We start from the raw sequence: 12096 nt of genomic DNA, 5'->3' as shown, positions 1-12096 counted from the left end.
GTCATGTCTGACTCTTTTTGACCCCATGAATCACAGCAGGCCAGGCCTCCCTGTCCATCACCAACTCCCGGAGTTCACCCAAACTCATGTCCATCAAGTGGGTGATGCAATCCAGCCATCTCATCCTCTGTTGTCTGCTTCTCCTCCTGCCCCCAATCTCTCCCAGCATCAGGGTCTTCTCCAATGGGTCAACTCTTCACATGAGGTGGCCAAAGTATTGCAGTTTCATCTTCAGCATCAGACCTTCCAATGAACACCCAGGACTGATCTCCTTTAGGATGGACTGGTTGGATCTCCTTGCAGTCCAAGTGAGTCTCAAGAGTCTTCTCCAACACCACAGTTCAAAAGCATCAATTCTTCAGCGCTCAGCTTTCTTCACAGTCCAACTCTCACATCCATACATAACCACTGGAAAAACCATAGCCTTGACTAGATGGACCTTTGTTGGCAAAGTAATGTCTCTGCTTTTGAATATGCTATCTAGGTTGGTCATAACTTTCCTTCCAAGGAGTAAGCATCTTTTAATTTCATGGCTGCAATCACCATCTGCAGTGATTTTGGAGCCCCCAAAAATAGTCTGACACTGTTTCCACTGTTTCCCCATCTATTTGCCATGAAGTGATGGGACCAGATGCCATGATCTTCATTTTCTGAATGTTGACCTTTAAGCCAACTTTTTAAGTCTCCTCTTTCACGTTCATCAAAAGGCTTTTGAGTTCCTCTTCACTTTCTGCCATAAGGGTGGTGTCATCTGCATATCTGAGGTGACTGATATTTCTCCCAGCAATCTTGATTCCAGCTTGTACTTCTTCCAGCCCAGCGTTTCTCGTGATGTACTCTGCATATAAGTTAAAGAAGCAGGGTGACGATAAACAGCCTTGACATACTCCTTTTCCTATTTGGAACCAGTCTGTTGTTCCATGTCCAGTTCTAACTGTTGCTTCCTGACCTGCATACAGGTCTCTCAAGAGGCAGGTCAGGTGGTCTGGTATTCCCATCTCTTTCAGAATTTTCCACAGTTTATTGTGATTCACACAGTCAAAGGCTTTGGCATAGTCAATAAAGCAGAAATAGATGTTTTTCTGGAACTCTCTTGCTTTTGCGATGATCCAGCGGATGTTGGCAATTTGATCTCTGGTTCCTCTGCCTTTTCTAGTAAGGATTGATCCATATCAAATATATAAAGGTCTAAGAAGTTATAATAATAACAAAAATACTTTCCTTTGGTGGCACTGGAGATTCCTACAGCAAAAACATTTTTCTAAAATAAATTAATAAGAAAAAGTATATATTTATCATGATTCTCTATAAACTGTATTAAAAGCTAACCAAATGACTCAATAAATGTTTTTTTCCCATGGAGAATTATAGCTAACAAGTAGAAGAAAAACATGAGAATTGAAAAACATCATTTGTAGACTCTAATGAAATTTTTAAAAACAAAACAATTTTGCTGAAATTAATAGAGTGAAATGCTGATGGGGAAATTAACAATGAAAGTAAAGATAATTAATTTATCAGTTTGATAAAAAGGGGTATGTGTCTCATGAACACATGTTATAAAGAAGTCCACGTAACCACCATTAGAGATGTATTGCTCCTACAAATTGATCCTAAATCTAATAAAATCTCTAAATATAATCACCAGTTCAAACACACTGGTGACTAACAGTCAGATATTACATATATCTTTTTTTTTTAATTTTATTTTATTTTTAAACTTTACATAATTGTATTAGTTTTGCCAAATATCAAAATGAATCCGCCACAGGTATACATGTGTTCCCCATCCTGAACCCTCCTCCCTCCTTCCTCCCCATACCATCCCTCTGGGTCATCCCAGTGCACCAGCCCCAAGCATCCAGTATCTTTAAAAGATCAGTGGAAAAAATTCAAGGTGGGGAGATGTCAAGGAATAGAAGTTTTAAAGACATAAAATTATAAAAAGTGTGAACAGCTTACTGTAGTAGATAAACTGTACATATCTGATAAGCAGTTTTTAATCCAGGATGTGAGTTATTTATTTGTATAATTTGGTTAGTGATATCTTTTTACAAAAGGTAGAATACTTTTGCAAATTGTCACATATCTAACATTAACTTATGCACAGAATCTTATGAATATATCGGATTGATTTGAAAACAAATTACTCCTAAAATTTTAGTAATTTTAGTAATTTTCCAATTCTTTGTCCCTTCTTTACCAATTGCAATATGTTTATACAAATGTAAATCATTTGTAAATGCTGCGTGCATGCAGCAATTGCTGATATTGAAATATTAATGAGTTACATTTCTTAACTCAAAAGCTCCCTACAAGTTAATACAAATAAATGTTATATTTCTTCTTGTGAGTTTATATTAGGATGTAAACTCCAAAGCAAGCCACACTGAAATTTTTAAAGTTCTTTTTATCCTCAATGGAAATACACTGATGTTACACACTTCAAAAGCAGAAAAGTTCAATGGAGAGAATTTTATATTGATATATAGAGAATAAAGGGCCAGAAAAAATCTCCTACAGCATCTCTGAAATCACCTGAGATTCGCTTGAAATTTTATTTCACTGAGATGAGATTCAGGGAAATGTGTAATGCCACTATGTGAGGTTTACACATGCATTCACTTCATTTTTGCCAGTAACCCTTTGAACACCCTCAGTTATTTCTGCACATAACCATCCATTATGAGACACAGATATTTTTATATGCCCATTCCAAGGCAAGAGAATATACTATTCATGACAGGAAATACTAGTTTTTATGGCCTGAGGCCTAAAAGGAATTAGTGTATTCTAAACTTAGCAGATCAGATGAGGCTAAAATAAATATTACACATCACTTGTCTATTTGTGCATTCATTTTAAAATACATTTTTTCTTGGTTAAATATTTGTGAAGCAACTGTGTTAGCTGGGTAGTGAATTTTTATTTAGGTACTCATTTAATCATTTGCCAGAAGATAACAGAAATGGGAGAAATAAGGATGGGTTGAAAACAAGGAGAGAAGAGTTGGCTTCTTCAATTTTGTGCTAGCAAGTAACATTTCAACATTTCTTTCTTAAAGAAATCAAAAGAGGAAAAAACAGTAGTACTAATTCTCTAAGGAAAAAATAAAAGCCTCATAAATTATTGAAGAGAGAACTGGAGGGGTGGAGTCGACTTTTCTGAAAAGAAATTTTCAATAGCCTAAACATGAGAAAACTGAGCGCCAAAGAATTGATGCTTTTGAACTGTGATGTTGGAGAAAACTCTTGAGACTCCCTTGGACTGCAAGGAGATCCAACCAGTTCATCCTAAAGGAAATCAGTCCTGAATAGTCATTGGAAGGACTGATGCTGAAGCTGAAACTCCAATACTTTGGCCACCAGATGCAAAGAACTGACTCATTGGAAAAGACCCTGATGCTGGGAAAGATTGAAGACAGGAGGAAATGGGGGTGACAGAGAATGAGATAGTTGGATGGCATGCATCGCGGACTCACTGGACATGAACTTGAGTAGGCTCCAGGAGTTGGTGATGGACAGGGAAGCCTGGTGTGCTGCAGTCCATGGATGCACAAAGAGTTGGACATGACTGAGTGACTGAACTGAACTGAAACATGAGAAATATCCGACAGGGCTTGCACATGGCAACCTCCTATATGCAGATGAACTCAACATAGAAGACATACAAAATGATACATGCACACCTGTTACCAGTCAGAGTGCATGGGGCTGAACATGGCCTTCATCCCTTCATGTGACTGACAGAGTCAGGTCACATAGCTGCCATCCTCAGACCCTCTGCACTATGAACTGCAATAAAAAGACATCTCTGAATATTGTTCACTGTTGCTTAGAACCCTCTGATTTGCATCTTAATTTAGAGTGTGCTTTTTTGCCATAGGCACCGACCCATGATTACAGAAGTTACATGAGAAAAATGACTTTGAACATGCCAAGGTTTGGCGTTTAAGTAGAGGATACTGGGGAAAAAATGCATGGTATTTCTGGAAAATGAATGCAACATCCTGTCTTCTTCTCTTTCCTCCCCAAACTAGTTGGGGAGACTGGGCAATAATGCACTTTCTAAATTTCCATTTACTCTCTATAAAGAGAAACAATACATACCTCAGAACAATTTAATGATTTGATTAAATAGCACATATAAAACATTTAACATAATGTCCAAATATGGCAGGCATTCGGAAAGTTCGAGGTATTACTACTAATATTATTGTCATTATCATCAGTCAAGCCTCCAACAGAAAACAAATCCAAATCAAGTGGTTCACAGAAACAGTCATGAAAGACAGATTAGAGATTTGGGCTGGATTCCGGAAGCCAACCAGAGCTGCTGGAGCAAACTGAGTTTAGAAACAATGGAAAAATGCTACCTCTGGTCCTGAAGGGACAAGAGGAAGAAAGTGTGTTCCTGGAACACTGTGAGGGCTAGAGTCTGAGTGGACAGGATCTGAGTCATGAAAGCACACAGGTGCTGCCAGAAGAGTGGCTCTGAAGTTAGAAGGTGCAGGTAAGCAAGCCCCACACCCTTCTTCCATCCTCTGAACTCTTGCCAGTGTTCCTCACTAGTTGAAACAAACTGGGTGAACAATTCTAAACCTAGCCCTATGGAAAATTAAATGAGGCAGAAAAGAAGATTAACTTGAAAGGGTAGAGGTAGCAAATTAGTTCATTCTCCACACCCACATTAGGACATACTAAAAAATTCTTTAATCTACAAGACTTTCTCCCCCACTGCCTCCCAATTCCCATATAAATATGCATGGTTTCCAGGAGAATAAATTAATAATTTTTCTCAACACCACAAAGAAGCAATTTGACTGAATCTGAACTTAAATATATTATGAGAATGCACTTAGAATTGGGAAATAAAGCTATCAACAACCAGTCTCCATTATGGTCTCCCTTATGTTCCAATAGCAAGGTGTGGATGGTCTTCTAAGGAAAAATAAAATGAAAAACCCATTGAAGTCAGACTCCAAAATAAAGAAGAGCTCAGTTTATGCTCAGAAATTACATAACTCTTCAAACCATGGTGGAGCAGCCCATGCTGAGCTGATAATGAAAGATATTTAAGATACTCTGATCATGGCTAAGAGCAGATACAAGAGAAAAGATATTAAGAACAGGATTTAGGGAGATGTAAAGATAATTTCTTCTTTATCTGTTTCTCTTTATTGTTTTCAGGGTTATTTCCTTCTCTGCCTCGCCCCTTCCCTTACTTTCTCTACCACCTCCTTCTCTCTCTCCTATAACTAGAGTTCTTAGAATACTATCTCCCAGGTAGGAGAGAATCCCTGATTTGGGGAACATTGCCTACAGATTAGGAGTTACACAAATTTTGCAGAGAAATCAGGTTTACCAGTAAACAAGTTCCATCTGAAGCTTCAAACACTGTAAGTTAAAAAGCCTTCTTGTACATATTTCAGCCCGAAGAACCACTGAACTTCCTCTAAAAATTGTCATTTTTTCAAAGAGAAATGAACCACCAGCCAAATGGATATCTACTCATGGAGAAAACTACACATACTGATAAAAAAACTACACAAAGATCCGAACCACTTTTCCTCAGGAATCTTTGCATTATAAAGTCATCAGAGGCTCTGCACACAGCAACATAGTTCCAGAAAAGCATAATTGGCGGTTTTAGTTGGAAAGAAGCTGTCATTTAGAAATCAGGCAAAACAATCTTCAGGGCTTGAGACTGGGCAGGTACCTAGATATCTCACTAAGATATTAAAATTATCTACAAAAAGAGGGAAACATAGAATGTGTAAATAGCTTAATGCTGAAATTATTATTACACATCCTCAAAAATATATATAATTTTGGATCTTGCCTAGAAGAGGATAAAATAAAGTTGTTCTATTTTTTTTTCTCTCCACCCATGTATTAGTTACATATCACCAGTGTATTTATCCTAATAGTCGTCAATCTGATCTCTGTCTAGGCCATGCTATACTTCTTGTTTGAAATTCCATTAATAAGAACAAAACAGGCAGTTAAAAAATCATGGACTGCATTGTATGAGACAAAGGATGTGTTGATCAATTATCTGGATATCCATATCAATACTTTAATAAGAAAATTAGTATTTCATTTTATACTGTTTTCTACAGATCATTTTTTACTTTCTCCAACATATGCTGCTTCTCCTTTTCATTTTTGAAAGACAAATTATAAAATAATACCAACCTTTTAGGCAGTTAAGAAGTAATCACAGGTGAGTGGACAAAGAAAATATCATAAACACACATAATGGAATTTTACTCACTCTTAAAAAGGAAGGGAATCCTGCCATTTGTGACAATATGGATGGACCTAGAGGCCATTATGCTAAGTGAAATGAGTCAGTTACAGAAGGACAAATATTACATACACCAATTATATGGAGCATCTATAATAGTCAAGTTAATAGACTCAGAGAATAGAATGGTGGTTGCTAAGGACTAAAGAAAGGATGAAGAAATGAGCAGTTAGTGTTCAATGGATGTAACAGTCTAGTTATACAAGATGAACAAGTTCTAGAGACCTGTTGTGCAGCATTTTGCCTATAGATAACTACACTGTACTGTGCACTTTTTTTTTTTTTTCCCAGTGGAAGATCTCATTTTATGTGTTCTTACCACAAAACCAAAGGGTTTCCCAGGTGGCTCAGTGGTAAAGAATCGGCCTGCCAATGCAGGAGACACAAGAGATGTTAAGTTCAATCTCCAGGTCAGGAAGATCCCCTTGCTAAGGAAATGGCAACTCACTCCAGTATTCTTGCCTGGGAAATCCCATGGACAAAGGAGCCTGGTGGGATAAAGCCCATAGGGTTGCAAAGAGTCTAACACAACTGAGTGACCAAGCATGCATGCGTGCACCACAAAACCAAACCAAACTAAAGCAAAAACCAAAGGAACACAAGCAAACTATTAGAGGAGACATACATGTCAATTACCTTTATTGTGGTGATGGTTTTTTGAAGTCTGCCTAAGTCCACATCCATAGCATTGTCTGCAGGCTTTTTGTATATCAATTACATATCTGAATAATGCTGTTTTAAAAAGACATATTTTTAAAAAGAATCAAATGCTAATAGTCAAATAATACACCTGGTAATTTCTTCTTCCTGTAACGATGTGTATCATATCTGTACACTGGTCAGCCAAAATTGTGTCCAAACTTAGATATAAATAATGATTGACTGAAGTGAAGTGAAGTGAAGTGAAAGTCGCTCTTTCATGTCCAACTCTTTGCGACCCCATGGACTATAGCCTGTCAGACTCCTCTGTCCATGGAATTCTCCAAGCAAGAATACTGGAGTGGGTAGCCATTCCCTTCTCCAGGGGATCTTCCTAACCAAGGGATTGAACCCAGGTCTCCCACATTGCAGGCAGATTCTTTACTGTCTGAGCTTGAACTATTATTGTGGGATTCTGAGTAATAATCTATGTGCACTATATTCATTGGCAGGGAAAGTAACTGAGCATGCATTGCATGCACCACAAAACCAAACCAAACTAAAACAAAAACCAAAGGAAAACAAGAAAACTATTGGAGGAGATACACATGTCAATTACCTTTATTGTGGTGAGATTTTATGGAGTCTGCATAAGTCCAAATCCGTAACTCTTAATTAATATTTCTTATATTATAATAAGAGATTGTATACTGAATGTTTCAAATTTAATTTAAAAGCTTATCTTTCTTCCAGGTTTCTATACAGAGCAGAAGAGAACTCTTGAGGCTCCACCTACCTAAATCTCTAATAGTACCGATAACTCGTTAATATTAATGAATGATCTCAAATAATCTTTCTTGAGCAACAATTGTATTTCAATTTTAATAATTTTTCCCTTTATAAACCCCAAATATAAGCCTATAAATAATGAAGCAAACTAAAATCTATTGTTTGCAATCTTACTGTAGATCCAAATCTGGTGTAATTATTCTTATCTAGCTTACCAAATTGACTTAGGCACTGCAGTTGACTGAATTTCTTACTACTTTATGAAGCCTCCTCAATCAATAAGGAAACAATAAAACAGGTAAATATATTATTTAATGTTTCCAAGCCACATTTAAAAGATAATTAATGGATACAAGACTTATTTTAGCAGTTTCTTGGGTTCATGGATTGCTATATCCACTGATAACACATCAAACATATGCATAAACATCTACACAGTCTATCTAATGCATACTATGAATGTGTTCTTTTTACCTGTTGATTGGTTTTCTATAAAAGGTGCCTTCCCATCTTTCTTCATACAGCTAGCCAAAAAGTTGGTAACACTTCAGTGATGACTGTGGTAAAGAAGAAAAAATCTGGGAGCCAGAAAAACAAGTGTGCATACACATGCAAGCACATAGAATGCAGATGGCAAGACAAGGCATTGTTACTGAACACAGAGGATAGCAAGATTCCACCCCATTATCATCCCATTCATCTGGATATGTTACAATTGTATTTACCCACAATGTATACTTCCTAGGTGGTGCTAGTGGAAAAGAACCCACCTGCCAATGAGGAGATGTAAGAGTTATGGGCTGGAGGTCAGGAAGAGGGCATAGCAACCCACTCCAGTATTCTTGCCTCAAGAATCCCATGGGCAGAGGATCCTGGCGGGCTCCAGTCCATAGGGTCACAAAGAGTCAGACAGACAGGACTGAAGCGACTTCGCACGCTCACACATGGTCCTAAAAGTTTTCATATATCTTCTAAATATTTATTAGTGGTCCCTAAAACTCTGGTAAGATACTCATGAAACTTAGTTATTGAAAAAAGAGACATACTATGTATTTTGGAAGAAGGAGTGTGGGAATCAGTTTGTTGTAATAATTGCTTTTGGAAAATGACCACAATGAATAAATGGTAATTGCTTTCCTGAGCTGATTAGTTTTAATTTTGAAGTATTTTGAATTCAAGTGTTTCTTTCTGGCCGCCCTCCTGCTCACTACTACTGAAACCACACAGGAGTCTTTCCTTTAATTAATTAGGGTGTAATTAAACAGCAGGTACCTACACAGAAGCTGGAGAGTTGCTTCCATCTGTTCTTCAGGGTCTCCGGGCGGTGACAAGAGAGTTTCCCCACGAATTTTACCTTAAGCAGTTTTTGTATTTTAATTTTCAGCTATCTCTTTTATAAATTGCTCTTATGATTTCGCTTGATAATTTAACACTTCAAAATTGGAGCCCCTCCAGCATTTACCCTGAAAACATACAAAAAGGGATTATGAAGGGGAGGAGAGAATGTCTTTTATAAAATTCACATTGGCAAACACAATTTAAAAAGTATGTAATTCACTTATTAATGTAAAACAGTGGGCAGATACCATTTCATGAGAGCAATCAATTTTAATTTGAAGATACGGGGGCTTCATAGACATGGAGAAGATTGACAATATTCCAGAATGTAGAGGGTGGGATGAGTTTTAGGGGAGGCATATATTAGTATCTTATTTTTAGCTTGGAAGAGTCCCCAAACTTCCAAAACGAGAAATGTAATTTTTGCTAAAAAAAAAAAAAAAAAGTTTCCAGAAACAAGAAGTAAAAACAGTAACACTTGGTTCTCAGATAACAGGATACACATATCACTTGCTAATGTATATTCTAATTTTTAATGTATCTCTCATATTTCTTCAACAAAACTGCAAGATTCTGGAGAAGCTATCTCCTTGGATTCATTTATTTATCCCCACAGAAGACACTAAAGTGCTCAGTGGCTAGTTGCTGAATGGTAACAATTCAATTAGCTATTTATTTCCTGCCCATTATATAAACCCTACTTTGCCTCTTGATCATACAGTACGTTTATACCTGGGAAAGGCTAGTGCTTTGAATGGTTGTAGAGGTCAGAGCTTGTTTCACTTTGAAAATAAAACTGAAGCGTTCTAGTTATATTTTCAGGACATTTACCTCTCAAAGAAAAGGTTTTGATGAATATCATGCAGGGTAGGATATTGGGGATGGGATGACAAAAATAAAGGAAATCCATAAGGTCTGAGGAGAAGGAAATGGCAACCCACTCCAATATTCTTGCCTGGAAAACTCCATGGACGGAGGAGCCTGGTAGGCTACAGTCCATGGGGTCGCAAAAAGTCAGACACGACTTAGCAACTTCACTTCACTCATTTCACTCACTTCATTCTTTATCACTGGAGAAGGAAATGGCAACCCACTCCAGTATTCTTGCCTGGAAAATGCCATGAACAGAGAAGCCTGGTGAGCCATGGTGCACGGAGTCGCGGAGAGTTGGACACGACTGAAGTGACTGAGCATGCATGCATAAGGTCTGAGTTTATAATAGAAGCTTATTTTGTCTGGATATTAGAAAAACAAATTGATTTGCCTACAGCAGTAAGTTAAAACAATGCCACACTTTAAGAACCAAAAACACAATTATTGATTACAATTTATTATTAAAGTAAACCATCATTCATTGATTCAATAAATACGTGTTAACTTATGTGGTGACTAAACACAAACTAGGGCTTCCCTGGTGGCTCAGAGGTTAAAGCGTCTGCCTGCAATGCGGGAGACCTGGGTTTAATCCCTGGGTCAGGAAGATCCCCTGGAGAAGGAAATGGCACTCCACTCCAGTATTCTTGCCTGGTGGGCTACAGTCCACGGGATCACAAAGAGTCGGACACGACTGAGTGATTTCACTTTCACTTTAAACACAAACAAATCCCCGCACACATAGAATATAGGCCTTTGTTAAAACTGACAAAATGTTTTTGGGACAAAGAAACTGCAAAAGAGTAAACAGCAAAAATGGCTGTAGTAGAGTGTTTTGCCCAGTCAAGCAGACAAGGAAATGACCACTGACTTGAGATGAGAAGAGTGAGTCAGACTTGACCAGGGGGAAAAGGAAGAGTTTCTGAGCCAAGGGAACAGCACACGCAGAAACTGTAGGTTTCCACAGAACGAGAAGGCTGTTGTGGTTGGTCAGTGAAGGGCAACGGCAGATGCAGCAAAGAGGGTGGTGGCGGTAGTAAGGGACTGATGCAAATTACAGACAGACAGACAGACCAGTATTTTTACATGATATTAGGATGGTTTCCACACTTCTCTGAGTTTCATCAATTTTAAATACACACGCAAAACCTGACTTGTGAAGGGCAAATAAAGTTTAATATGAATAAGATTTTACATGGTACACATGAAAGAATGACTTCTGTTACCTAAGGTTTCCTTGCCATTACAAATCAAAATGCTATAGATTTAATGCAAAGGAAAGATTAGAAATCTATGCTGTCAGCAGGTAAGCAGAATAAGCTTTATAAAAATTAAAGAGAAGCTGAAGAAGTTATTGAGGTCAATATAGTTAATATGTGTGTGAGCAGTGATAATATAACAATCTGATTAAATGAATATGCTTAATATTGGTGACCTTAACACAAACCTTATAGCAACAACCATCCATAGGCACCTAAAATTGCAAATGAAATATCATTTGCCCAAATTAAAGTATAGTAGAAGTGATTGATGATTTGATCTGTTGCAAAGATTAATAACTTTAAGACATGACATTATACATTACAGACACAAGTTGTTAAAGGTTATTAACACTAAGCACTTTGAGATAGAAACAAAACAGAAAAGTTAATTAAGAAATTTGAAAGCAATACAATACAAAATTCAGACTAGAAAAAAATGATTTCAATGATTCTTAACCATAACTTACCCATTATATAAGATAAAATGACAGTCTATTTCTAAAATTAAGTATTCTATAGATACAGAAAATGATTGCATGATTGCAAGTGACACAATAAATTGTGTGTGTGTGTGTGTGGGTGCTGTTGGTGGTGTTATTGTTCAGTTGCTCAGTCATGTCCAACTCTTTGGTGACCCCATGGGCTGTAGCCCACCAGGTTTCTCTGTTCATGGGATTTCCCAGGCAAGAATACTGAAGGGGGTTGCTATTTCCTTCTCCAGCGGGTCTTTCGGACCTACGGATTGAACCTGTATCTCCTGCATTGGCAGGAAGATTCCTTACTGGGGAGCCACCAGGAAAGTCCTGTGTGTTTGTGTTACCATGTGGGTTACTATATGGTACTGAATGACGCAGTTATACTACTAAATTTTACAGAAAAGATCAAG

The sequence above is a fragment of the Bubalus kerabau genome, chromosome 7 (assembly GCF_029407905.1).
Source record: "Bubalus kerabau isolate K-KA32 ecotype Philippines breed swamp buffalo chromosome 7, PCC_UOA_SB_1v2, whole genome shotgun sequence".
Classification (NCBI taxonomy): domain Eukaryota; kingdom Metazoa; phylum Chordata; class Mammalia; order Artiodactyla; family Bovidae; genus Bubalus; species Bubalus kerabau.
This window is presented reverse-complemented; position numbering follows the sequence as displayed.